Source organism: Caretta caretta, chromosome 2, assembly GCF_965140235.1.
Source record: "Caretta caretta isolate rCarCar2 chromosome 2, rCarCar1.hap1, whole genome shotgun sequence".
In the NCBI taxonomy this organism is placed as follows: Eukaryota; Metazoa; Chordata; order Testudines; family Cheloniidae; genus Caretta; species Caretta caretta.
In genome coordinates this window covers 107,757,682-107,774,827 of record NC_134207.1, presented here as the reverse complement: position 1 = coordinate 107,774,827, position 17,146 = coordinate 107,757,682, and positions in this window count along the sequence as shown.

The window sequence follows — 17,146 nt, the reverse complement described above, 5'->3', positions numbered from 1 at the left end:
CGTCATTGAGTTTACATTCTTAATTACAAACATCAAAATGCTCCTCTCTTTCATATTCATATTCAGCATGACTTTGTGGCTTGGGGGAGGGAATTTGATAAATTTGGCTGTGAGATCTTAGAGTGGACTGGAGTAGTACAATGATGGTCAGAATGAAAGAGTAGACATATTCTGCTCTTAGGTGCAAATCCCACTGATCTCTGTGGGAGTCTAGTTTAGGCCGGAGTGTTCTAGTTAGCAAGCTGGGAAAGATATCCCCAACTTTTACTGTCTTGATGCTAGCTCCCTCTCCACATGAGAAGGACACATGCATTTTCATTATTGATAGTTATGGGTAACTGTGTAAGGGAAACAGTATCTTGCAAAATCAACATTACAGACCTTGAGAGAGAAGTGAACAAATTGCACTGAAATCTGCCAAGAGAGGAAATGGAGGCTCCTCCAAATAAAATGCATCTATAAAACTAGTTTGTTGAAACCTCAGCATGATAGGAATACAGCTCAATTCAGGAAAGAGAAAGAACAGGGAGCCTAAATTTGAATCCAAAGTATTAGATCTTTAAATAGCAACCAAGAAGTATTGTTTTGTCCTGAATCTGAAAGGTGCTAAGGGAAGAGTGCAATTCTTATAATTAAACACACTTAAATTAAAAAAAAAATCAGGGAAGTTGCCGTGTTTGCTGCTTACTTAAGTATTATCTATTAATGGAAACCTAATAAAAGATGAGATTTTTATTGTAGATGAGAGCTACTTATTTAAAAAAATCTACATATCTACTGTATGGAAAGTAGTGGTTGTTCTAATCAATGGGATGTATAATTTGTTTCCAGATCTGACATCTCTGTGATAATCTACAAGCTACTCAGCAGGTCAGCTCTAGTAGCCCCATGTTATTGTGTGAGGCCCATCTGTATGAATGTATTAGCGAGTGTTAATCTCTCATCTGTTCCTCAGATCCATTTACCTATGAAAAAACTTTCCAAATTAAATGATTATAATGAATAAGGAATTAATTTTTAATGAATATCTTACCTTCAGATAACCCATTCCATACCCATGTAATGGGCACATATGGAACTCTGAATTCTTCATTGTTTTGTAACTGTGGATGTAAAGGGTGAAAATTAAAAACACAGGAGAGGAGAGTTCTAGAGGGTAAACTGTGGGATTCAGTGGTTGAAAAACAGTATTCAATAAGAAATGCGTCAGCAACAGGTTGTAATTACCAACAGGATGTTGCTCAGGACTGGGTCAATTATTAGTATAGTAGCTGCTTAAACTCATACGGGAATCAAACCAAGACGAGGCTTGGTTTGAGATCTGAGGCACAGGAAAGCAAGTCAGAAGAACTGGCCTCTGCACTCAGCCCTTTGTTCCACATACTTTTGGGCAAGTCATGTATTAACCTCCGTGTGTCAGTCTGATATACTTACCTACCTAACAGGTATTTTTTAGTTCTAGTTCATAATATTTGAAATCCTCAGACGCAAACCACCAAAGAAGCAAAAATAGTCTTCAAATTTTGTTGACATCTGCATTAGGAATTACTGAGGGCTTGTCTTCACTACTGGGGAGATAGACACTGCTGCAATCGATGCAGCGGGCATTGATTTAGCGGGTACAGTGAAGACACATTAAATCGACAGCAGTGCACTCTCTGGTCGACTCCGGTACTCCACCAGAATGAGAAGAGCAAGTAAGTAAACGGGAGAGCGTCTCCGTCAATGCAGCGCAGTGAAGACACCGCGGTAAGTCAACGTAAGCAATGTCGACTCCAGTTATGTTATTCACGTAGCTGGAGTAGTGTAACTTAGGTCGACTTAGCCCCATAGTGTAGACAAGGCCTTAGAAACAGGACTGAAGATACTGTGCTTTTCTATTGTTCCTTCCTCCCAAGATCTCCAAGTGTGTTACAAACACAAATGGATTAAACTTCAAAACAATCTGAATAGGCAAAGGAATAGAAGAAACACACCTATGAGAGAGGGAAATGTAAAGGTGAAATCCCATTAACAGATGTGACTGCTGATAGAGAGAGAGGTTAAGTGGCTTGTCCTAGGTCTCACAGGAAGTCTGTATCACAGATGAGAGAGAACCAAGACCTCTTGATTCCCAGACCTGTGCCTTAAGTAAAGACTTCCTCACTGAAGTCATAAAGCCAAAAGAAGAGGGAGATATAATAATGAGGTATAGACAAAGAAAGAAAAGAAATAAGTCAAAGGAGTAATATTCTTTAAAACGATAACAATTTGTATTAAAAACAGTGAGACTCAATTATTATCTATAGCTGAATATTATGTTTGTTAGTAGAAAAAAAAGCAATAACAGGCAAGCAGGCCATAGAATACAATGCTATATTCATAGTACTGTGTCAGTTTTTTACTTAAGATAAATATCTTAGACTGTATCATGTTTAACTTTCAATTAAAAATTATTTGTCAGTGCTAAAAAGTAGAGTTTTTCTCAGAGATAATGATCCTACCTCTACAAGTTCATACCATTCTATACCTTTCTTAGGCTCTCTGAAATATGAATAGTATGTTGCATAGTTGATATGCACCTGAAATAGGGCTTTTCATAGGAAAGAAAATGGGTTATTACCCTGTTAGTTAAGTGTGTATCCAACAGGGATAGCTAACTGAAATGAAGACTGGATAATGTATCTTGATTTTGCCATACAGTGAGCTGGAAGTGCATTTATCTGGTAGAAAAGAACACAACTGGTACAGAAGTTTGAAAAAGACAGTTTGGGTCACATTTTAAAAAGATGGGCCCTAAACTGTACATGCAAATCTCACATTTGAGTGTGCGAATAAAGTACGCATGACATAATCATTTGTATACTTGGCTACATGTACAGTAATGTTTTTCAGGTATAATTTAGGTACAGAATATTAAAAATATAACTGTTTGTGTCTTTGGTTTATATATAGTTTACACACTTCTCCAATTAGCTGGATTTATCAGTTAGCTTTGGAAATATACAAAACAATTTGGTTTGGAGAAAGAACAGGAGCTTGCACCAAAAGAACTTCCATGTGATCAATAAACCCCTCCCCCCCAAAAAAAGTTATAGACTGTTTCTTTATCTAAAATGATTCTTGACTTTTTTTTCTATTCTGATTACACCCTACAATCTCTAAGATCTGGGACTTTCATGCAAAAATAAAAGGGAGAGTCTGATATTCTGGGATTCTGTAAATCAAGTGGCTTTTATCCCCTCATAAAGAATCTTGACATTTAAAAAATATGCTTTCAAAATGTTTGTCACAGAAGGAACAGAAAAATGGAGAATAAATATTTCCTTAGTGAGATCTCTATATGCAGGCGTGTGAAAAACACATAAGAACATAAGGGACAATGATTTCATATGGGGGAAAAATAAAAAACAAATGGAAATCTTTGGGAAATTTTCTGTTCACTTTTAATGTAAATTTAAATACTTATGTTGTTTCATACCCTCTATTAGAAGCAAACATTGCAGAACATGTTTGAAAACTAGTTTTATTATCATTTGCACTGTGATGACATAGTCAAATTACACCATAAAAAATTAAGTGCGAATCCCAAGTAGCGTTCTAGTTGATGATGCAAGCCAAACAGATGAACTCACAAAGAGTGAAACAAAGGCTAGACAATACATACTGATACTGTGATATTTCAGGTTGCTCTGAAAGTAAAAATGAATAAGTGCCTATTTTAAGTCTGAATGTCTGAGTGGATTCCTCTGAGCATATCTGAGTAGCCGAGAAATTCAACAGTTGTGTGTAACTACTTGCATCTAAAGGCCCAGTGCTGTAAAGACTTTCCACCGGGCATAGTGCTTGCCATAGGCTAGTACTCTCATTGATGTTAATGAGCTGAATTGTGAGCCTGACTGCACACCGGCTGATGCACGCCCACTGCCAGTCTTTGTGTTGTGAAGGGTGTAGCTGCCAGCCGGCCCACAATTCTACTCAGGTGGGTAGGGAGTGGGCAGAGCCTACTCTTTGCCTTCCTCAGTGTGCTGGCCAGCAAAGGTGAGCTGATGCAACAGGGGAAGCAGGGATCAAACTGTGACTCTGCGTCACTGTTTGGTCCCTGCCCTGGTCCTGTTGCAGCAGAATTATGTATTGCCTCTTACTTGGGTGGATCAGAAGGTGCAATCCAGTCCAAAGGGAGTTTTTGCAATAGTAAGTATGACACACAATAGTAAGTTTTTGCAGAGAGAGTCCCTAAATGAAAATAAATTTGTTATTCAAACACTATTGAATGCTGTCTGTCATCTCTCATATCTACAGGAAGAAGTGCACTTGATTCTGAAACATGATGAATGTAACAGCTGTAGAAGTAGAAAGATTAATGATTTAAACAGTCTATATAATTTGCTTCTATTTTCTTATGTTTGCTTTAATCTCTTAACTCATTTTCCATGGCCAGTTTCTGCTACAATCAGTAAGTTATTCCCCATAAATCCTCATTTTACTACATTGCTTTTCATTATATCTCTAAGTGGAATGAGCCTCCAAGAATTTACCTACACATAGCAAAACAGAAATGACCAATTGGCAAGTGAAGGTAAAACCATATATTTATTCAGTGACATGTCAACTGAGTATCTTATGAAAGCGCTGTCTTCCATACATTATACAAGTTGATCAGTATTGTTAAGAGGGTTTGTTTTGAGCGGGAACCACTCGCTGCACAAAAAACATTTCAATTGTTATAATTGTCAAAATATAATGGGAATTGTTTAAAAAAAAGTAAAATTTGCTTCTTATTGGAAGATGCAATTTTCCTGAAATTAATCAGATTACAACCCAAGTCAGTAAAGCACTTAAGTATGTGATTAACTTTAAACATATGCATATGTCCATTGCTAAATAGAGATGAGCTTACCCATGTGCTTGGAATTAAGCATTTACTTAAGTGCTTTGTAGAATTGGGGCCTACAAAAACAAGAGGCTGATTTAACATTGAAATCCTGTGGAAAAAGCACTGAACTCTGGATAAACATTTTTGAAAAGTTTCAATAAAGACACATTTTTTTCATATATTTGCGATAAATATAGTTTTGTTTTAGCCTGCCTACTTTATTTTACTAACTGATGGTGTTCAGGCATGTCAGACGAAGAATGAATCCTGTGCCCCTTATGTCAGAGAGAGTGCATCCCTGAACTGCTTCCCCAGCTCAGTACTTTCCAATTAGACTGTTCCTTTTGAGTGTAGATAAGGACCTGATGCAGAGAACAGGGCGCGTGGAAAGATGACCTTGGGGAAGTGGTATAGGTTGAAAGTAGCGGGCTGGTGAAGCAGCAAAGGTTGGCAGAGGTCAGGGGTGAGAATCTGTGCTACGCCTCCGAGGGTCTGTCTACACAGCAGCGGTGTGACTGCAACATGTACCGGACCTAGCTTTGATCTAGCTAGCTCGAATAACAATAGCTGTGAAGCCAGGGCAGCACAGGCAGCAGTTTGGGTGGTACAAACCCAGATGGGACCCTGGGTATATACTCAAACTAGCCAGGGCTGCTCCCTATACTACCGGTCGAGCAGTTGTTGGGGTCTTAAGCTCTGTTCCTTCACTTAAACTATTGTTGATTTCAATGGGAATACTCAAGTGAGTAAAATTATGCACATGCTGAAGTGCCTGCAGATTCAGGGCTTAAGTACATCGTGGCTTGTGTTTTCCTTCCTCTGTGGAGGTTCAGAAGTTGGATAAACTAGGTGGTTGCTCTATACATCTCCTTCGTACCAATTCATCCAGTGCAAATAGAAACTGTCGGCTCAACACCTGACTCAAAGGACTAGCACTTAGCCAGGTAACTTGTGAAGGCCATTCAGAGGGATTATAGTGCAGGGTAAGCATCTATATTCCAAAACTTGTATTTTACATTTTTAAAAAAACCCTCAGAATACACACAAATAATAATGGATGATCAATAATTAAAACCGAAGGGAAATAATTATTAATACAATTAAACTTCAAAACTTGAAGTAAACATTTCTAAAACGAGAGAGAGGAGAAATAATACAAAAGAAAATTTCTTGATAGTAAGGGCATTACTCCATTGCTGATCACTGTTTAAAAGGTCAATTACATTAGAATAGCACACCTGCTGCTCATTTGTGTCTTTAAAAATTCATTAAAAATGGAAGATGTCTTCCTGTTTAGCATCTGCTCTAATAAATGTATTTGCATCTAATTGGAGCAACTCACCTTTAGAGCTTCTTTACTCATTTCCTATGGTCTCAGCCTGAACCTTGAACATCTAGTGGTTTGCAAAGTGAAGGCTGAAGTATCATATAAATTGAATGGCTTTGCCATTGTCAAAAATACTATCATAAGTCTTCTATGTTGTATACTTTTTTCTTTCATACACAAGAAGTGTCACAAATCTCATTATGTGACTTAAATTATGAAAATCTTTATGTTCATGCTCTTTTTAGAAGATACTTTTTAATTTTCGTTCCTTAAAGTGCAATTATAAAATTACAATTTGGTTTTCTTTAAATGGAGATCCTCCCAAGGGTTGAGGGCTCCTCACAACAAACCAAATCTGAAGTGCCTATCACTTCCCTGGGAAAACCAGTAAGGGAGAGTAAGTGGAAGACAATCTTCACAACTATTTCCTTTCACAAGGTTTCCTCCTGAAATCTTATATTAGGGTTTGGCGTTTGCCTTCTTTGTGGAACAGACATTGAGAAATATTTGAGCCACCATCTTTGGCAGAGATCCATGTTCATCCCAGCTAGTGGAAGCCAGCCAGGGTTACCTGTGCCCACTGTGAATGGAAATAATCGGTGTGTTCTGCAGAGGAGGGAAAACTGCCAACTGGAAAAGACTGAAACTAGAAATTTCAAAATTCATCAAAATTTCTTTCAAACATTTTTTTCAAAAAATTTCCATGAAAAAAAAATTTGTTCTTTTTCAACCTGCTTTTGAAAGGGCCAATATTTTTCAAAATTTCAACAAAGTTTTCAGAAAAAGTTTTAACAAGTTTTACGAAAAGTATTCTGCAGTTTTTGACCAGGTGTCCTGCCAACTTCTCTAAAAATGCAAATGTCACATATATTGGTCCAATATATGAATCAGAAGCTGAATCTTCAAAAAGCCAGGAGTCAGTGCAGATGACCTCTTTAACTATCACCTCATCTACAACTCATAAGTCTTCGAGCAATGGTCTCTATATGTATTCCAAATGTGAGTGCGCAAACACACTATGCGTCTGAGTGGGAAGATTTTTGTACCAGTGTTCGTTGGCCCACACATGCACCATATGTAGCCTCATGGTGCAGGCGACGTTATATGAGGCTGTGCGGGATGACACCTCCTCAGTTCCCTCTTACCACTGTATGGTCAGAGTCAGAATCCTAGTTCCTCCCTACATTAGGTTGCCTGCGAGAATGATTTGTCTGTTGTAATTAGTGTTTCTCTTTTCTTATATAGTGTCGTTAGTCTCACCCTCACCTTGTTTGGGGCTGGGCTCCCCTGCGCCCCTTCTCTGGGGGACTATGCCCCATATTCCAGGGTTCAAGAACTGTGAGTCATGTCCTCACTCATTCTCGACAAGCACCACTTGCCTCAGGGAAGCCCATCCAGCTGCTCACTTCCTATTCATAGGCAAAATGAGAGAGTTGACAACTAATTTCAAACAATATGACATCTGTCAACATTCTGGCTGCATCTAATTGGCCTGTAGACCAGGGGTTCTCAAACTGGAGGTCAGAACCCCTCGGGGGGGTCATGAGGTTATTACATGGGGGGTTGCGAGCTATCAGTCTCCACCCCAAACCCTGCTTTGCCTCCAGCATTTATAATGGTGTTAAATATATAAAAAAGTGTTTTTAATGTATAAGGGGGGGTCGCACTGAGAGGCTTGCGCTGTGAATGCGGTCATCGGTACAAAACTTTGAGAACCACTGCTGTAGACTATGGTGTAGCATGGAGGCAGCCCTGATAGCACACAATATATCTATAGATCCAAGAAACACCTTCTACTTATCACACATCAGCCACAGACCATCTTTCTGTTCAGTGTGAAACCCACTAACATCTCCTGTTACCCATAAATGCTACTCTGAAACAAAGCCCCCTCTTTTTAGTAGTCCACTACAAGCTTGAGAAGCTGAATAGCTCTTGAACCAATAGTGATTTGGGCCCTGATCCTGCAATTGGTTCCATGTAGGTGCTTTTAGTATCAGTGCTTTAAATGGTCAAAGAAAGATACGCAACAAATAATTTCCTTCTGTTTTCACAGCATTTTGTTTTTTAAAAATAACTCTGTTAATCTAGCCTCCAAGGTCCTTTTCACCTATAATCAGCAAATTATTCTCCTTAGCATCTCCATTTTACTCACTTGGCTAGATGGTTGCCAGGGAGTCATGTCAACTCTCTGTGTCATTTAAGCAGCCTAAGTGGAAAGAAACTCATTCTTTGTTGGAGATACAGAAGATCACAGAAAGAATGGAAAGATACAGTAGGTGGTGGTTCATTTATGCCAGGCACTGAGCCTCCTCGTCCCATGTGTAGACAAGTGTAGAGGTTCCATAGCTACGTGAGCAATAATGGAAACTGCTGATATTTCGTTTAATAAAGACTTCATTATTCTCATAAAACCTCAGTGTGACGCAATGCTGCTATAACCATTCTCATTAAGCTGAATGTGAAGATCCTTGAAAGCTTGTAAACTTGCCAGTAGCAATCAGCGATTCTTTCACATTCCCTCCAGCCACTTTTCACTGCACAAACGTTTTTAAATTTAGGCTTTTCACTTCAGTGAAGGGTTTTTCTTTCTTTTTTTTCTTTCTATTTTTTTAGGGGTGGTGGTGTCTCTATTCCCTTCTTCTCAGAGCATAGATCTTGGGAGTTGGGGGAGGGGAGGATTGGGGAGAGAACCCTTGACATCTGGAGAGAATTTCAAGTTGCCCTTCACCCTATGAAATGAAATCTGCAAGTTTTTTAAAAGAAGAGTAGAGGGATCAATCAGCAAGAGACACAATTAACTTTTATCTGACAGGCTCATGACAGTGTTCAGGACTCTTCACTGAAGACTTTGTGGAGACCTTGATTTGTTTGAAAGGTTCGTCCTCAGAACTTCAGGTCAGAGAGGCCTTGTTGGCCTATGAATAAAAGCAGATACAATTACTCTCATGTTGCCTGGTGCCACATTTGACACACACATACATTAAAATGTGTAATGGAAAAAAATGTCCATAGTTGTTAGGAATCCTGTCTGGAGGTTCTGCTGCTGCTGTTTCTATTCATTTTATTTGTGTTGGGAGAGAGGCTTTATTCACAGTGTGTATGTTTTGTGATAGATCTAAATGCTTATTGAACTGGATTTTAGAGGGGTTTGATAAAATCAAGAGTGCATATGTTGCTGTTTCCCTAAGAACAGTTTAAATGCAGTTTTTAATTTTGTATCCATGTGTACCTTCTGAAAATTGGAATATTTGAATATTCTGAACAGTATATTAATTTTTCTTTATGCAAAAGCATACATATCACTTACATGTATCACATGTGCATAAATTCTACATACAGAGCATGTGCATTCTGCACACACATCCCTTATAAATCCTACAAAAACACACACAAATCATACATAACTTAGAACTACAGCATCTACTTCACTTGTACCTTCTTCCTTCTTTTGTTTCTCACATATCCATATGCATTTATTCATGCTGAACCCTTATGGAGGTACCCCATGTACATGTAGCCTTTTCATGCATGGTACAAATCCATTAGACTAGACTGTGACTGCTTCATGCAAACAGAACACTTACATATAGTACCACACACTTCTGCACACAACCCAGGTACGTCCCTTACACATACACATATTGCATAGATATGCTACACACACATACCGCACATATACAGAGCACACAGTCTTAGTATACCAACACAAACTTAGAACATACACATACAGGCACGTAAGCATGGATCAGAGCTTCACTCCACGTGGCTACTGTCAGTTTCAATTATAGGCGCAGTACTAATGAGAAGCAATGTTGATGTATAGTGTTTTTGACAGGTAAGGGTCTATTCACACAAAAATAATTATATAACCCCCACCCACCTCTCACTCCCTGTGCCTGTACTATATTCTCTGTTTCTTGTTTCTATTATACTAGATTCTGTGCCATTAGCCAATAGAAAGACAGAAAATCTTACAGCTTCATGGACATATCACCAAAGTAAATTGAAATCACTTTTCCATTAAGCAACAAGATAATATGATTAGAAAGGAGATCATAAAAGTAGTTCCAGAATAATGAAATAATGCCATGGTATGGCTCGAATCTAGAAAGGATACTACATTAGCCTACTCTGTGGGATGTCATTTAGTATTTTAAGATACATCCCTCTAGGCATTGAAATAGAAACAACTTTCAGACCCTTTCTTTGACATGGAAATAAAATTGACCGTTTCAAACAATACTGACATGGTTTGGCAAAGAAACGATGAAGGGAATTATTAGGAGATAAGTATTTTGCTGACTGCCAGGTTTGTAGTCTCACTGATGTGCCAAGAAGAATAACCTGTATGAATATTGCAGGATTAGACTGGAAAATTCGTTTCCTGATGCTTTAATCCATTATTATGGGACCTGAAACAAATATATATTTGTTTCCTTGGCAAAGGCTTCTGAATTCATCTGCTATTAATATTTTAATGTACTGTTTGAGGTATTACAGTGCCTTATTCTCAAGTTAAACTCTGACAAAGTCAATGCAGGAAACAACCAAAACTGAGAGAGCCTGACCTATTCAAATACTAATCACCCTGAAAGGTCCTGCCAATCAAACCTACTGCATAGGAGTATTGTGATGATAAACTATTAAATGTTTGAAAGGTACTATATAGTTGCTGTACTAAAAGTGACCAGAGCATACTACAAACCCATCCAGCTGGGGCTGGTGACTTAACCTCCAGACCCATGGTATATTTAAACACTTGTCCCTTACAAAACTTACTGTATAGTTGCTAGAGACCCATGCACATTACTCCTGGGGGAACTCTGTGCCACTGCAAATGTGCAGAATTTATGTCCCCTGCAGATTTCTTTGCTTCCCTGCAGAAAAATGACTGTCTGATGGGGAAGCAAAGGGAAGCCACAAGAGCGGTCATGCGACCCTCCCCAGCAGTATGTTTTGGGTGCCCAAGGCAGCTGGCAGAGAAGTAAATGATTGTGGGGCAGGGGGCGGGACTTTGGAAGGCCTGGCTGGTGGCTCCTACCCTGTACTGGGCTCAGCTACTCCCAGCTGGTCTGGGAAGGATGGGACTTCCTCTTCCACTGCACAGCATCCAGGCCTGGGTCAGACCCACCCCCAGATTTCTCCCCTGGCTTCAGGAAGCTCTGCAAAATCCCCCCCCCCCCCCGCTTCCTGCACCCATCACCCCATCACTCCTCGGCTGCATGGGAAGGGACCCCTGCACAGGGAGTTGCTCCCCCATCTGCCCAACCCCCGTACATCCCGACCCCCTCATACCCAGACCCTCCCACCGACCCCAACTCCCCCACACTCAGAATCCCCCCGATGAGCCCCACTCCCCCGTACCTGGACCACCCCAATGAGCCACCCGCACCTGGATCCCCACCCCACCCGAGCCCCAACCAGCTGCACCTGGATCCCCACCCCACTGAACCCACTCCCCCAGCATCTGGACTCCTCACTGAGCCCCCCACACCCAGACCCCCCTGCTGATTTCTATCCCCCCACACCCAGACCCTGCCCACAGCTGAGTGCCAACCACCTTCATCTGGACCCCCGCCCCCAACAAGCACCTGTGCATCCAAATCTTCCCTGCACCCAGATCCCCCACTGAGCTGCCCGCACTCAGATTGCCCCATACAGAACCCTCTCAACCCACACCTGGATCCCCCCACATTAAGCCCCTCCACACTTGGATCCTGCCTTGCTGAGCATGCCTACCCACACAGCGGGACAGGGCCCTGGAGTGCTTTGGGGCAGGCTGTATCCTTGCACTGTGTCAGAGTTGGGTGCAGCCTCACCGCTGAGTCCATGTCTGGGGCAGGGAGCAGCAAAGTGATCTCCCACCTCTGTGCAGCCAGTGGACTGTGCTCCCCAATGCCATGCTGGAGGCTTCACATTCATTTGACAAATAAAATTTGAAGAATTTTGCAGAATTTTAAAATATTGTGTGCAGAATTTTAAAATTTTTGGTGCAGAATGCCCTTAGGAGTAGCACATATTTCAGAACCAGCTGCTCGGTTCCACTTCTCCTGCACTATAAGGCTGGTGATGAAGCTGATGATTCCCAGCTTACTACTTACATCAAATATGTCAGTCAATTTGGAGCGTGCTCCAACTCACTATCTTGGTAATCTTTTCCCTCATAGCCTTAGGCTGGCCACACCTTTAGTGGAGTGATCACAGCTGGAGCAGAATACGAGGTAGTGGTGGTGGAGTGAGACATGAAAAATAGTTTTCACAGGTCCTACCGGAATGTTAAATCTGGCTTTAGAAGGGAAAAACAACGTCAACAACACTAGCAGTAGGAGTGAAACAGATTCTGGTTCTGCACACCCCAAACTTTGAGGCTCTCAACTGGCAATGATTTCTGTAATGTGGGAACTCAAATGTTCCTGTATGTAGGGAAAGTTTAGATCTGTGTCCAAAATTTGTGGTCTTTGCTCATCTGAGGTGATGTCACAGTCTTATATGATAGCTGGTCAGATAAATTCCTTCAAAATGAAATTTGAGGAAAAGCTGAAGAACAGAAAAATCCATGATCTCCCTTTTTTCTGAACAGCTGTGTTCATCTAGTCAGTTTCAGAAGATGAGATTTGTATGTGTGTATTCACTGCAGAGTATGGTCTAAAAATTAGGTTCTTCTTTTTTTTTAATAATAGAGGAATCATCTTTCTGAGGCCCAGCCAGAAGGGAGAATGGATACACCGAGGCCCTGAATGTTTGAACTCTTACCACTGTTTTGAGCTATGACTGAGACAGGCAGTGTTTAAAAATAGAAACTACAGTTCTTCTGTCTGTGCAGCCTCTTCCCCAGTGATTCGTTCTGAAGAATGAAGTCATGCTCGGAGCCTGCTGTTGACTGGGCAGGCTGTTTCCAACAGAGTGAGCAGAAGCTTGTACTGCAAGCTTAAAAGGCTGTTAGAGATTTGCAGACCATACATCCAAAGGCAAAAACAAAGCCAAAAAACAACAACAATAATATACACCCACACACAAAGATACAATTTTTGAAATTAGAAACATTAAAGGAAGATTTATGAGCCTCTGGTTTTAAGAAACCATTTGGTACTTTGGAGTTTGCAAGCAGTTTACTTTGAGATTGAGTTTGGTGATTTTTTTTTCTTTTTTTAAAGTTTTAAATAGTTTAATTCAGCATGTGCACTGATCTTTTTATACTGAAGTTCTCTTAACTTGCTGTGCTACTTGTAAAAATCAGAAAGATTTAGGGGAAAATACCTGTTATTTTTTAACAGCAGCATTACTGTTTGTTACATGCATTAAGGAGTCCTGCTTGTGAACTCTGACTTTACTGTCTGCTCAGTTTCCTCACAGGAGCACTGTGTAATTTTGTTGTGTTTTGACAGTTGGTGACCCATGACCCTCATTCCATAAAATGTTTAGGCTGAGGAAGGCTGAAAAGAGCTTTCAGACGTGATGGTTCAGGGTTCTTTTGAGACAGGCCAATCATCTTTTCCACCAGCCAAGTCCATATATAGTGCTTACTTTTAGTTTATACAATGCTCTTGTGGAACAAATCAGATCAAAGGATTTATTAACATGTTTGAAAAATGCACATCCGCATTGTGGAGAAGCACGTTATGGAAATCCATAATATCACATTCAGGCAGCCTCCACAACTTTTACTTCAAAGTGACTCCATGTTCTCAATTTCAAAAGAAAAGAGGGGAAAATGAGAACAGGGTGCACAAGTCCTCACTGCTTAATTCTATTTGTAAGCCAGCTAAGTTCTAGAATGTTTCTTTACTGCTTTTTAGAGGGTCCCCACTGAGCCCCCTCTCAGGGTGCGCTGCTTATTAATTGCTTGTACCTGTAATTATCTCCCACATTTGAGGCTGTATAAGTTGCAGACTGCCTCCCTTCCTGCTTTTGGAATGCAAATGATTCTCACTTTTATGGGAGTGGAGGGAGCAGGGAATAAATGCATAAAGAGCAGTCTTCAGAAAATAACGTCACTGTTTGGGTCCTGCTCACAATACGATGTGCCGGCAAAATCCATGTTTAAACGTAGTTCTTGCTTGTGTGGGCCTAATATATATTGGTTTCTTGACCAATACTGACACAATTCTTTTTTTTTTTCTTTCTGAGAACTGTGTCTGTTATTCTGCACTATAGACTACAATAATAATAACAATACTTTGCACTTCTGTAGCACCTTCCATCTGAGCCTCCCAGTGTTTTACATACATTAATTAAGCCTTGTAAAGCATCTATATAGAAGAATTATTATTAGAGCTGGATGAATAATTCACAATGAACATTTCATTCAGTAAATTTTGCTGTTTTGTCTTCTGAAATTGTCCATTAAAATTGTAATATTCTTACATTTATTAATTCAAAATTATCTGTCATTTTCTTCAGAGAATAATTCTTGGTCTGTAGATCATTAGAAAACAGCTCATTTGAGAATATTCACAATTTTCTCTGTGCTGGTTAGTTACAAAATCACCTGGTCTAATTTCTGTTCCCTGATTGGGTAACATATATCTAAGCAACAATAATGCAAATTTGGAATTGCATGTTTGAGTGCAAAAATCACAAGCTGGAATTCACATGGCTCAGGATTAATTATATATTTTAAAATTTGCTTTTGACAAATATTCAATCATTTGAGTTTACAATGTCCTCCTTCTGAGTTTTTACAATAGGAAAGCTTACTTGCTGTGATATTCAGGAAGAGTGAAGAAAATGGGCCTGTGAATAGAGGTGGAGTAAATTCATTTACAAATTCAAATGAATATTTCCAGATATTTTTGGAATTCATGTTTTAACTATCTCCATTTTACAGATGGGAAAATATAGTGTGAAGCAGTTACCCTCTATCAAACAGGCCTTGTATGAACGTTCTCTCTCTTCTGACTCCAGGGCCTGACTTTTAACCCTTAGTAGACTTTCTTTCAATGCAGTCAATAGCATAGTTTGGCCAGCACAATTCTTAGAAAACTGAGCAGGGATGGAGATGACCTTGACAGAGTCAATAAATCTCTCTGTACTTCCAATTCCCCCTCTGCAAAAATGGGTAAAGTAATATCTAATTTGTCACTTGTCCAAATAATAAATCCTATCCTATTATGAGAGGCAGCAAGGCTTGGCAAACATGGCACTGGTCTGGGACTCAGGAGAATTGCTGGGCAAAATGTTTCAGCTGAATTTTTTTTTCCAGTGGTCAGTGCAGATTTGTCAACATTGAAATATTACATAAATGTATCCATTTCAATGAATTGTTCATGTTGAAAACACAACGAAACATTGTGAGAATGTCACAAGATTATGTTTTGGCATTTCTGAAATGACATTATGATTTTTCTATGTGAAATGACTTTGTTTTGAAATTTCCTTCCATTTTATTTTTTAAAAAAAACGTTAAATGCTTGAAATCTAAACAAAATATCTTGTCTGATCCAAAAAAATTTTTTTTTTGTTTCTCTGAAAATTTTGAAAAATTTTGTATTTTGGGTAAACCTGAAATGATTTTTCAGAATTGCCAGTGAATTGAAAAATCAGTTATTTGTACAGCTCTGTGCAGGAGACTTGGATGCTAGTCTCAGCTCTGCCAATGGGCACATCACTTCACCCTTCCCTACCTTTTTAAAGTATAAGCTCTTCAAGGCAGGGGCCATCTCTTAGGCCTGGTCTACACTGTGTGTGTGTGTGTGGTGGGGGGGAATCAATCTAAGTTACACAACATCAGCTACGTGAATAACGTAGCTGAAATCGACGTACTTAGATCTACTCACCGCAGTGTCTTCACTGTGGTAGGTCGACTGCTGACACTCCCCTGTCGACTCCGCCTACACTTCTCACTCCGGTGGAGTACCAGAGTCAATGGGAGAGTGCTCGGCGGTCGATTTATCGCATCTTCACTAGATATGATAAATCGACCCTGCTGGATCAATTGCTCCGGAGGTGAGTGTAGACGTGCCCTTACTGTGTTTGAACAGTGCTTAGCAGAATGTGGCCCTAACCTTGGTTGAAGCCTGTAGGTGCTACTGTATTACTTATAATAAATGATAATATCTGACACTACCTGGGGTGAATCTACACTAGGAAGTTATGCTAAATATTTATCAGCATTGCTAGCTCTGGTGCAGTTCCACCAGTGACAGTGACAGCAAAAGCCCCAATGCAGGGCAGGGATCTAGGTGGCCACTGGCATATAAGCACGACGTCCTCTGGACCTGTTCAGGTCTTCATGACACATTGCTTAAAATACTTGTGGCTGCTGATGCTCCCACTGCCTAATGCTGGTGAAGCTGAGCTGTGTTAAAACTCAGAGGAAATTTTAAGAGAACAGTCTACGGTAGACATGGCCTTAGCTCCTATGTCCATTGTGTCTGAGAGTTTAGAACAATTCAGGGACACAGCTAAATCATGATTAGGTCCCACTATGCTACAAGACACTACTATGTTTCAGTAAACTGGAGTGTTAATTGTCCTTGAACATGGTTAGATTTTGTAATGTAGACTAGACCTTATCTGGATGAGTGTTTTAAGGGCTAGCACCTTTTGTGTGACTGAATGGGCTGAACTAATCATCTATTCTCCAGCAAAATCTGAAACTTTCCTGTCCTTGGGCTTCATTCTTGATGCGGTGGCTGAGAGGTTTAAAAACGGACGTACTGATGTGTAGCCCCGTGGCTCAGGCTGCACAGAGAAGGCAGTAGTGAGGGATTAGAGTCAGAGCACCAATCTGTTTCCAGGCTTTGCCTCACCACTTCTGACATTCTGCCAAAGGTCAGACATGAACCTTACCTATTATCCCATTTCTCTGCTTAGTTTGAATTTGACTGATTTGGAATCTTTTCTTACCCTAGCCTCAACCTACCAAGGCCCATATGTGGGGAGAAAAGAAAATACCTAGTGCAAGAAGCTTTAAGCCACATGGACTTAATTTAGTTAGTATAAGTGATAGCATTGACTGC